The sequence below is a fragment of the Sinocyclocheilus anshuiensis genome, unplaced genomic scaffold (genome assembly GCF_001515605.1).
Source record: "Sinocyclocheilus anshuiensis isolate Anshui unplaced genomic scaffold, SAMN03320099.WGS_v1.1 scaffold911, whole genome shotgun sequence".
Classification (NCBI taxonomy): domain Eukaryota; kingdom Metazoa; phylum Chordata; class Actinopteri; order Cypriniformes; family Cyprinidae; genus Sinocyclocheilus; species Sinocyclocheilus anshuiensis.
The window spans coordinates 3,518-16,630 of record NW_015542373.1 but is presented as its reverse complement, the minus strand read 5'-3'; the positions used below and the strand labels follow the sequence as shown (position 1 = coordinate 16,630).

Sequence of the window (13,113 nt, the reverse complement as noted above, 5' to 3'; positions counted from 1 at the left end):
ACATAAGTCAAGTGTTTAATACTAATAATAAAAATAATAAATTGTATTTTTTAAGTACAACTGTAAACTACGATTCCAATATTTAGCTGGCTTAAAAGTTAAACCATCAAGTTTTAAAAGCCTTTGAAGCTTCTCTTACTTGAAGCAGCTGGTTTATAAGCACTTCTCATTACGTGTAAGAAGATGGTTGGCATGTTTTGCGTTCCTAAATTCACATTTTAATTGACCCAAACTCACAGAACATGCAAAATGGAGTTCATTGAGCAGTATTTAAAGTGAACCGAGCCGCTTTGAGACACTGAAAACACGGATCATGAGCTGCTCACATGTAAATGAACACAGTGCTGTAACTCACGAGAAAAACATGCAGTGCATATATTTATTTAATTAAATCGCAGCCTTGGTGATTTGATAATCACACAAAACATGCTGTGATTTCGGTTTAGTGTCCATTAAGAGATAATACATGAAAGATAATGTTCAGGTAAAACTTCTGTGGGTAAGACAGACATACACAGTTTCCCTTTCACAGCTTATCCGCTGATTTATATCCACAATAAGAGTCAAATCAGATGCAGATGATCTCCTGATAAACAGCACCGTTAATGACCTGCAGGAGTGCAATAATGGGAGAGAGCAATTTCTGGCAGGGGAGAGACAGGGGAGCGTGTTTCTGAATGTAGCCGTGATTCATACAGCTGTAATTGAGTTTGTTCGTGCAGAATGATTCAAGAGGGACCGAATCACTCAGCTATGAATCTGAGCAGAGCCTCCCAGAGCAGCAGCCATAAAAACGCAAATAAACGCACAACTGATGGGACTCCAAACAATATAGTCGCAAATTACAGCACAGAGAGCGGCTGGCCCGTGGCACGCTGGTCTGGAGCAGTGGGAGTGAATGTGGCAGTTCAGCAAATGACATGCATCAGACGTTTATTTAGGAAATAAACTGGTAAGGTTTTTTTTTAAGATCAGTTTTTCCCTCACCATTATGCCTCACCAAATAACACTCAGTTTAGTGTATTTGGTCATTGTCATTATTTTATTCCTTTATTAAAACTCTGTCACAGTATTAGTTGTATTTTATGTCAAAATATTTTTTCCTTTTATTCTCAAGACTTCTAAAACAGAAACAACAGTGGAAAATAAGTGTACTTAACTGTATTGAATGTGCACTTTTAGTGTACTTCAAATCTTAAAAGAATATAAAAAAAAAACGTACTTGCAGATAATATAATAATAATGAAATAAAAGACCAACTGAGTGACTTAAAGAGAGACACTTTCATGACTGTTTTTTAACACACTTAACTACACTTTTAAAAAGTGACCTTCAAATTAAAAGTTTTTAAAGGTGCATTCTAAATCATTATGATTTAATAATGTTTTGTTGTGTTTTAAAGTACACATATTTAAACATATTTAAGCACATGTAAAGCACTTGATTATAATTTTAACTTTTAGTGTGTAATTTGATATTACATTTACAACATTTAATAGATTGTAAATGGGATAAATTGCAACTTCATCAATACAAATGTGTAATTACAAAGGTATTATTTATTTATGACATGCAAGTTTCAATAGAAACAACATTAAAGTATATTTTAGTTTATCCTAAATGCTTGTCAGTACATCCAGCAGTACTTTAACCATATTTCAAAGACAAGAGAAGTGATTAATAAATTACATATTGTTATGTCCCAAGGAGTAATTTATTTTGCTGCTGACTGGGTAGATACAGTTTGCATTGTGGCAGTGTTGTGGTGATTTGCGCTCTCTCTCTCTCTCTCTCTCTCTCTCTCTCCCCTCCATTTAAAGCTTAATGAAGATCAGCTGATCCTAGTTGTCATCAACTACTGGCTTGCTCTGATTGGCTGCTGGAGGGTGAGCTGAGACTGTTTTCTCCTGTCCCAGACATTAGCAAGTGTGCTAGTAGTTGCCTGTGTGCCTTCTTGTTGTTAGTGTAACTCTCGGAGGGATTGGCATGGTAATGTACATGACAATGTTAATGTGTTTGGACTTGGCGGAATAGATCTGCTACGCTGCTGCAGCAGAGCAAGTACCGAAACTTGCTACTGCCAATACATCCACAACATGCTGCTGCAAATATAACATACATGAAATAACTCCCATATAGCGTACATGAATCACCTCGTAGCAGATCTATACAGGTGGAGCTGGGGAAGGTGGAGGGTTTCTGAAGCAGGCTGCAACTGCTACGGCAAACACTAGTCATATATTTAAATGTTGAGCAGTGAGCTCATCGGCTACCGATACAGGAGAGAACCAATCAGCTGTGCCATGTGATAATGATGTCTTTAGGTCAGATTGAGTTAGACCTATTGGACTGCGCCATCTAGAGTTTCATGCCAGAACTCTGTATTTTCATATATTTGAATGTTGAGCAGTGAGCTCATTGGCTACCGATACAGGAGAGAACCAATCAGCTGTGCCATGTGATAATGATGTCTTTAGGTCAGATTGAGTTAGACCTATTGGACTGCGCCATCTAGAGTTTCATGCCAGAACTCTGTATTTAGTTAATAATAATAATTTATGCATTTAGCAGACGCTTTTATCCAAAGCGACTTACAGTGTATATACATATATATATATACACAGTTTTGAAACATAAGCTACAGTATACAAAGAACTGATAAGTAACAGTGTAAGTTTACTAAATAAGCAGTTAGTTGCCGACTCTGTTTACCTTCGGTGTGGAGGCGGGTCTGTTCTTCTGATAGGTCAGATCAGCGCTGCAGATACTGCCATGCTCAGCGATCATCGACTGCAGCATCTCATCCTCCTCCTCCAGAAAATGAAGCTCAAAAGCCTTTTCATCAGACAGGTCTAAATCACTAGAGTCAATCTGGAAGAGATGTTATGTAGATGAGAATGATAATAACATCAGAGAATGATCGTTTTTTCTAAAGGCCACAATAAATGTGCTGCACTTCAAATAGTTTGTTAGGATAACCCCCAAAAAAATCATCAGGGACTTTTTAACTTTTTTCAATGATGCCATGTGTGTCTTGCTAAGCTTGGACTAAAATGTTCATTTTTTCATTCAAAAAACAGTATCTGTCTCCTGTAAACGCTGATATATCGTTGCTCCTACAGAACATTGCACTACTAACAGGCTTTGCACAGGAATGCTTTGGTTGTGTTTTAGGAGCACTGACCACTGCAGGTTCAGCGCGGAACACAGCTTCATCCTCCTCATCACCATCACAGCCCTCCGTCAGCAGCAGAGCCGAGAAGATGAAGGAGGAAGAGCCATCCTCATCCTCAGTCTGTGAAGACAGGGTGACCATTCATTCTCTGATGATGAGCAGATCACACTAAGCTTGGGCGTTACAACCAGAATGAGTAACTGTATAACATGGTAACTGTATATATTCTTATATACTTATACAAGCTTGAGGTTAGTAAGATGATTTTAAGGAAAATACTACTTTTATTGCATTAAACTGATCATAAGGGATAGTAAAGATATTTATAATGTTACAAAAGATTTCAATTTCACAAAAAAATATGTTCTTTTGAACTTTCTATCCATCAAAGTATCCTGAAAATTAAATTATATCAGTTTCCACTAAAATTTGGCAGCACAACTGTTTTCAACATTGATAATAAACAGAAATGTTTCTTGAGCAGCAAATCAGCATATTAGAATGATTTCTGAAGATCATGTGACACTGAAGACTGGAGTAATGATGCTGAAAATACAGCTTTGATCACAGCAATAAATTACATTTGAACATATATTCACATAGAAAACAGTTACTTTAAATTGTAATCATATTTCACAATATTTGTTGTGAAACAGTTTCACTGTATCATTAATCAAATAAATTAAGAATTAAATTAGGATAAATTAGGTTCTTTGGTGAGGATATAAGACTTCTTATTTAAAAAAAAAAACATTTCTTTTAAAATTTTGACTTTTTTTTTTTTTTGGAAAATAATTTTATGTTAAAAAGCTATGTAAATATCCTTTAATTCATTTGTTTTTTTGAGTTCCACAAAAATAAATAAATTAATTAATTTAATAAATAAATGCCAGCACCAGTAAATATTGGGGGGAGTTTTAATTTTTGGGTGAATTATTCCTTTAATTGCATTTTCTTTGTTAAATTTAAAGTAATACATACTGTATGCATTGATTTAAATTTGTTGGAATCACTCGTTATTCAGTTTGTTGAAATGTATAAACATTTAAGCCTACTCTGCATTGTTCTTTGTTATTATGATGCTTTATGCAATAATGTAAAGCAGTCCTGCATACTGATGCTGTGCAGATATATATTTACTGTGCTACAGCAGAATCTCATTTCATCATAACACTCAGCCCAAGATCACAATAAAAGATTTGATTTGGTTAGAAATCATTTTGCATGTTAGTAGTGCAAGGTTGGTTAGCGAGCTGAATCGTTTGTTTGTCGATTTCGGCACCATTAAAATTGATGATCACATCGAAGATTTGACGTGCAAAGGTAAATAGGAAGAAATGCTTTCTCCGTTTTCACTCCGCTTCTTGGAAGTGAGTCATTTGAACCATATTAAGAGGTTATGTTACCCTATCGCACTTGAGAGAGCAGAACAAAAACATTCGGCACGCTCATGCAGTCTAAAAGCCTCTCGTGAGATTAAATCTTCAGACAAAAAAGGCCTGATCAGATGACCCACAGTGCACTTGACAACCCACCACACACGCTCCAAACTTCAAGGCCTCAGAGGAGAAAAAGAAGGAAAGATGCCAAAATGTGCACACAATCCCAGAATAATGGATCCAAGATAACAGCCTTGGAAAGCTGAAGAGGTTAAGATAAACTACAGCCTCTCAGAGCTCTTCGCAAAGATACAGACACGCTCCTCCAAGAAGATTTCATTCCCTGAGGCCTTAAAGGTCTACAGACCCGCATCATGAAATATTCAAAGAACCTGCGAAAGGAATCCCGTTACTGCAGCCACGGGTTTCAATAACACAAAATCGTACAGAGAAAAAAGCTGCTTTAGAAAGTAGAGGACAGTATTTCTTACAGGCAGTGGTTTGGCCACCCCGATGTTTACGGCACCCATGTTTGCTCCCTTAAGAGCCTGCACTGCTTCTTCCAAACTGGCACTCTCCAGGTTGATGTTGTTGACATACATGAGACGGTCTCCTGGCAACAAGCGTCCATCTCGCTCCGCTATGCCATCGGGAACTAACGACCTAATCACAATCACCGTCTTGAGTGGGTCCATTGGGTCCTGTACACATATGAACACACACGCAAAGTGAGTATAACATTAACATTATCAGTTTCACTTTATTTCAGTAGGCCTCTTTAGACATTCTAGTAGCTATAAGTAACTTTACAACTACATGTCAACTAACTCATGTTAATTTGCATCTACATGTTGACTAACTCGCATTATTTTGCAGCTACATGTCAACTAACTTCCATTCATTTGCAACTACATGTCAACTAACTCCCATTAATTTGCAACTACATGTCAATTTACTTGTGTTAATTTGCAACTGAATGTCGACTAACTTGCGTTAATTTGCAACTGAATATCGACTAACTTGTGTTAATTTGCAACTACGTCAACTAACTCCCATTGATTTGCAACTACATGTCAATTTACTCGTGTTAATTTGCACCTACTTGTCAACTAACTCCCATTAATTTGCAACTACATGTCAACTAACTTCCATTAATTTGCAACTACATGTCAACTAACTCCTATTAATTTGCAACAACATCAACTAACTCACATTATTTTGCAACTACGTCAACAAACTTCCATTAATTTGCAACTACATGTCAACTAACTTCCATTAATTTGCAATACATGTAAACTAACTTCCCATTAATTTGCAACTACATGTCAACTAACTCACATTATTTTGCAACTACATGTCAACTAACTCCCATTAATTTGCAACTACATGTCAACTTACTCGTGTTAATTTGCAACTGCAAGTCGAATAACTTCCATTAATTTGCAACTACATGTCAACTAACTTCCATTAATTTGCAACTACATGTAAACTAACTTCCCATTAATTTGCAACTACGTCAACTAACTCACATTAATTTGCAACTACATGTCAACTAAGTCCCATTAATTTGCAACGGCATGTCAACTAACTCCCATTAATTTGAAACTATGTCAACTAACTCCTGTTAATTTCCAACTACATGTCGACTAACTCACATTATTTTGCAACTACATGTCAACTAACTCCCATTAATTTGCAACTACATGTCAATTTACTTGTGTTAATTTGCAACTGAATGTCGACTAACTTGCGTTAATTTGCAACTGAATATCGACTAACTTGTGTTAATTTGCAACTACGTCAACTAACTCCCATTGATTTGCAACTACATGTCAATTTACTCGTGTTAATTTGCAACTGCAAGTCGAATAACTTGCGTTAATTTGCAACTACATGTCAACTAAGTCCCATTAATTTGCAACGACATGTCAACTAACTCCCGTTAATTTGAAACTACGTCAACTAACTCATTAATTTGCAACTACATGTCGACTAACTCACATTATTTTGCAACCACGTCAACTAACTCACATTATTTTGCAACTACATGTCAACTAACTCCCGTTAATTTGCAACTACATGTCAACTTACCTGTGTTAATTTGCAACTGAATGTCAACTAAATCCCGTTAATTTGCAACGGCATGTCAACTAACTCCCATTAATTTGCAAGTACATGTCAACTAACTGCCATTCATTTGCACTTACATGTCAGATAACTCCCATTTAATTAATTTTTAAAGATTTTCAATACTTCAATTCAATACAATTAAGCACACTTCTTTTTCAGAAGAGAATGGCTGCCACAATATAATATACAGACAATAAACAGATAACACATTAATACTGCATTATACTCTCTTTTTGTACACAACAACAAACATACAGCACGACAAGTGTAGTCTGATTCACAAACTCACGAGTTACTGCTTTGTATTTGACGTGTGAGACATAAATCAGTGAAAAATAAATAAATAAAGAGCTCCTCCCATTCTCATGTGATGGTCTAAATTTAGGAAGGTCCTCCCACTCTCCCACCTGATAATCCAGAATGCTGAAGCCCAGTCCGCTCTCTCCTTTCTCTAGTTCGATGTCCTGAATCTCCGTTTCCCACATCGCTAACGGCGTTCCGGTGGGCTCTTCAGTCACATGATCTTTCAGGCTGTCCTCTGATTCGCCAGAGACCAGGAAATCCTCAAACTCACCCGGCACCTACACAAACAAGATGAACACAAACTTTCTTTCTAATAAAATCCCTAATAATGGTTCAGAATCATAAAACATCACCTTAATCTAGCATATCTAACAGGGTGGATGCAAAATGCACAGCTTTTATTGATAGCTAAACTGTGTCAGGCATTTAGGCATGAAGGTCTGCCCTCTGAGAGTGACTCGAGATGTACAGAGATTATAACGTGCACTGTAATCTGATATAATCCCAACAAAGACAAGTCTGACTGAACCACTCAGGCCTGTTTAAAGGGCTCATATGATGTTGCTAAAAAGAACATTATTTTGTGTATTTGGTGTAATGAAATGTGTTTATGCGGTTTAAGGTTAAAAAAACACCAACTTAACCACTGATTTCTAGTCGTGTCCTCTTTTGGAAGTCCAAACAAAGTAGTTTCGCTTTCACAATGAAACAGCGTCACACACGGCGACCTTGAGTGAGCGGAGGCCTGCGGGCTAGAGTGAGCGGTGGCCGGCGGCTAGAGTGAGCGGGGGCCGGAGGGCTAGAGTGAGCGGAGGCCGGCGGCTAGAGTGAGCGGTGGATGGAGGGCTAGAGTGAGCGGAGGCCGGAGGGCTAGAGTGAGCGGAGGCCGGCGGCTAGAGTGAGCAGTGGCCGGCGGCTAGAGTGAGCGGTGGATGGAGGGCTAGAGTGAGCGGAGGCCGGCGGCTAGAGTGAGCGGTGGCCGGCGGCTAGAGTGAGTGGTGGACGGAGGGCTAGAGTGAGCGGAGGCCGGCGGCTAGAGTGAGCGGCGGCCAATGGATTTTACGAAGGAGCAGCCGGCGGGCTTGAGGCAACCACATGTGATGACCCCGGGCTGGACTCCGCTTCGTCCACGGTGAAAGCCGATCCGGCGATCCACAGCGCAAAGTTGATGTATTTCTTCAGCGACCAACACGGATCAGCTGGTCGATCAGGCATGATGATCAGGCATGACGAAGCGGATATCGTCCTCTTTTGGAAGGCCAAACGAAGTAGTTTTGCTTTCACAACGAAACACACAGCGCCTTCACGACATGGCGGCAGCAACAATACTACAGCGAGAATAAAAGTTACGCCTTCTTTCTTTGCGTGAACATTTGGGCGGCGTTATGCAAATCTTCCCACATCGTGATGTAGACATGTGGGGGCGTGTTAGAACGAGCCGTTTTAGGTAGGCGTGGTTGACTCTTAACTTTTACAAAGAATATCTCTTTGGATTTGAGACTTTAGTCTTTGCAACTTTACAGATCTTCTTTATGCACCAAGACCTTGTAACACTCCAAAGAGAAAGGAAAAATTGAAATCGCATCATATGACCCCTTTAACACGCTCATGGAAAACATGAAATTTATTACTGCAAAAGAATGATTATAAAACAGATTTACGTTGACAGAGGATCAATTTGGTTCACTATTAAGTGGGTTTTGATTCAATGAATGACATCTGATTCAATTAACAATTATTCAAATAAACAGTGTTTTTAAAATAAGTTGTTGGACAATCTACTTGTTAAGTCTGGAAAGACTTTACTTACATAAAAAATGTGGGCTAAATTAGAGCATTTTTGGAAATTAAACGTACTTCCACCATTAGATATTTAAATAAATATAAACAAATGTTTATTATAAATAATTTAATTTATGAATATTTAACAAAACAATTTTATTTATTTCATGTATCACTATTTAATATATAAATTGCTTAATTAAACATATTATTTAATAATTTAATTTATTATTATTTAATAATTGTATTATTTAATTTGTTACTATTTAATTGATAAATTAAATATATTTTATTATCTAATTATTTAATTTGTAAATAAGCTTAAAAAATAGAAATAGAGATCATTGAGAGAAATATGAGTCAACCACTGATTATTAATGTCATCTAATGTTTCTAGAAATACTACATATGGACTATTTATGATAACATGATAACAGGTAATTCATATTAAAATTAAACATATTATATTATACATTATTCTATTTTAATTCTGTTGGCAGGGATAAATTCAAATTAATTAAAGACTGCAACTACAGTAAGGGTTTGTTTTGCAATAATGTCCAACTGAATACACATTATCCTTTACATATTTAATCTTACATATTACATATAAATTGGACTTAATATTTAATGTAGCATTTAATGCACCTGAACGATGGAATCAGTGGCCATATCCTGTGGCCGTGGTTGGTCAGTTTGGCTGTCAGTCATTAGAGGGGCGGGTCTACAGCAGACCATGGTCACAGAAACAGGAAGTTCTTTCAGAATGTCAACAACCTCTTTATGAGTCTCTCCTCTGAGGGCAATGCCGTTCACCTGAACAAACACATGCAAACGTATAAATATATGGAAATAATGAAGAGACACTAAACTAAAAACATTATTACGTGGCAAAGTGTGTGTTCATGCATTTGAAAAATTTCACCAAATATTCAATACTGAATCTGCCTTTGAAAAAAAAAACATATTGAAAGTTTTGGTCAGTAAGATTTTTTAAAGAAATTAATCATTTAATGAAAATAAATAAAATAAAACGTATCACGGTTTCCACAAAAATATTGTGCAGCGCAACTGTTTTCAACATTGATAATAATCGAGCAGCAAATCAGCATATTAGAATGATTTCTGAAGATCATGTGACACTGAAGACTGGAGTAATGATGCTGAAAATACAGCTTTGATCACAGAAATAAATTACATTTTACCATATATTCACATAGAAAACAGTATATTTAAATTGTAATAATATTTCACAATATTACTGTTTTTACTGTATTTTTGATCAAATAAATTCAGCCTTGGTGAGCATTTACATGCTTTGCAGCTATTGGAATTGTCCAATATACATGATATAAAGTATGTATTTCAAATAAAAGTTTACATGACTTTTAAAATTGCAATTGATATATTCATATGCCTGCTGTCTTGTTCGTATTGCTAGAAATTATTTAAAGAAATATGACACATACACACTCAGAATAGGACCAAATTCCAATATTAATTAGATTTTTTGATGCATATTGGTGGTGGGTTGTTTGCGATGGATGTGTATTACCTCTAGCAGTTCGTCTCCACTACAGATTTTTCCGGATCGCCCGACGGGTCCCTCAGGAAGCACTGAGCGGAGGATGTGACGGCCGGCACACACGTCCAGACTGATCCCTAAACCGCTGTTCTCACTGAACTTCTCCACTTGAGCCACCTGACCATGCATTAACACAGAATCACAGCATCACAAACTTTAGAAGTCCCTCATTCACTTGCTGTAGCGTGAAACACGTGTGTCATCTGCTTCAAACCAATTCAGTCTGTTCACTCCACACATACAAACAGATTTTGATGTTAGTAGTAATAAATATCAGATTACAATACAAACATGTTTCAACAAATATGCTTTTACTTTGGCATTTTGTGCACAAAAAATTCTCTTAAGTATTCACTCTGAATATGTGACCCTGGACCACAAAACCAGTCATAAGGGTCAATTTTTTGAAATTGAGATGTATACATCATCTGAAAGATGAATAAATAAGCTTTTCATTGATGTATGGTTTGTTAGGATAGGACAATATTTGGCTGAGATACAACTATTTGAAAATCTGGAATCTGAGGGTGCAAAAAAAATCAACATATTGAGAAAATCATCTTTAAAGTTGTCCAAATGAAGTTCTTAGCAATGCATATAACTAATAAAAAATTAAGTTTTGATATATTTATGGTAGGAAATTTACAAAATATCTTCATGGAACATGATCTTTACTTAATATCCTAATGATTTTTGGCATAAAAGAAAAATCAATAATTTTGACCCATACAATGTATTGTTGGCTATTGCTACAAATATCCCCCAGCAACTTAAGACTGCTTTTGTGCTCCAGGGTGACATATACACTTATGAAAGAAGTGCGCTTAATTGTATTGAATGTGCACTTGTAGTGTACTTCAAATCTTAAAAGTATATTTTAAAAAACTGTACTAATAGATAAAATGGTATGAATGAAATAAAAGGCCACTTAAGTGACTATATTTCTTAATACACTTCTTTCAATATTACATTTAAAGTTGATATATATTTAAATACATGACATACAAGTTGCAATACAAATGCATTACAGTATATTTAAGTTTATCATAAATGCTTGTCAGTACATTCAGCAGTACTTTAACTATATTTCACAGACAATAAAAGTCATTATGAAATTACATATAAAGATGTACCTACTTAAGTCCTGTTTAAGTTCAATCTTAAGTTTAACTAACTGAATTTAAAATGATTTTAAACTACGATACATTTTCATTTAATTGCAGTTAACATGCAAATAAGTATCTGAAAATATTGCATTCGGTATGCACATTTATGTATATTATTTCTGTAATAAATACTCTTTTTAAAAGTTTGCAAAAGTTGGATTGGTTTTGTTTTAGTGTGTGATTGCGTGAATTTTTGTGTGTGTGATGGTAATAACATTATTCACTTTTCTGCAAAAATGTTGGGAAAGCCTTAGCCTTGCTAACACAACAAGCCAGCTGGCAGAGCTTTAACTCTGAATCTATAAAAAAGAGAAAGAAATGAACTGTTTCTGAATTAAATTTCACATGTGCTGACCTCTACATATAATAATCAGTCACATTTCTGATCTTTGAACTGCAGCGGCAGAGATGTGACCCGTCACTTCTCATTTACATAATAACAAAATATAGATATTTTTGGAAAACTCAGTTTTTCTCTAGTGTCTAAGTGTTTGGTTTGATTGCAATATTGGGGACAGCAAATGAATGACAAATTGTACATGCATACCACATTAATTAAAAATAGTGAAAAAAGTTATCAGTTAATAACTCTGTGTAGGGGACAATCACAACAACATTAATTTTGAAAAGGCAATTACAGAGATGCAGTAAAAAGTAGCAAGGCAATATTTATCTTTCTTTCAAATCACTGAAAAACTGAAAGAAAAAAAAAGTGTACACAGTAAAAATTTATTTTTATTTTATTTAAATATTCAAATATTTTACATATAAAGTATTTTTAAATCATATTTTATTGTAAATGTACATCATATCTTTATAATCATTGTTTTATTTACAATTTGGGAAAAAAAATTTTTTACTTGAAAATAAAATAAAGATTACTGGACTATGTTTTGCAAGAAAATACTCTAGTATTTCAGTATAAACCGGTTTTGTTTTTGAGTGTAGGATTTAATTTTTACTCAGAAATAGCTAGTAAATTTCAGAAATAATAACAAAAAAACTGCAAATGACACATTTAATTAAACATGAAACTTCGAAGCAGTTTGTGGTCGCAGTTTGAAGTACTTTGGAAGAAATTAGTATTTTCTTGTCAAACATACTCAAATGATCGTTGTTTTATTTACAACCTCGAAAAATCATTTTTACAGTGTACTTGGTGGCACGAAGTTCTTCTAATTAAAAGATGAAGCTTAAAGGAGTTACTCACAATGACTTCAGTGCACACGCCGAGCTCATTCTGCCACTTCTGCATTAGTGTGTGCTCCTCCTCAGGACCTGAGAGAGACATGACAACATTACCTGCTGGTCTCTGTGAGTCGATTCGCTGATATGAGCGATGAAATGACAAAGTCTCTCACCGTCAGGCTGAGGTTTGGCATTTTCCTCTGGAGTGAGAAACACTCTCTCATCTAGACATGAAAACACAGGGGCATCAGTGATGTGCGAGTCTCTCTTCATATAATAACAGGCTTCATGGGACTGTGATGAAAGGATAAGTAAGGATTTTGACTCTAAATATGGTGCGTTGGTTGTGGGACTGACACACACACACACACACACACACACACACACACACACACACTCTCTCAC

General features: G+C 35.8%; 1 pseudogene; it reads right to left on the bottom strand.

Moving 5' to 3' along the window:
- Positions 1-13,113, bottom strand: part of LOC107692248 (multiple PDZ domain protein-like) — a 53,364-nt pseudogene that overhangs the window by 37,579 nt on the left and 2,672 nt on the right.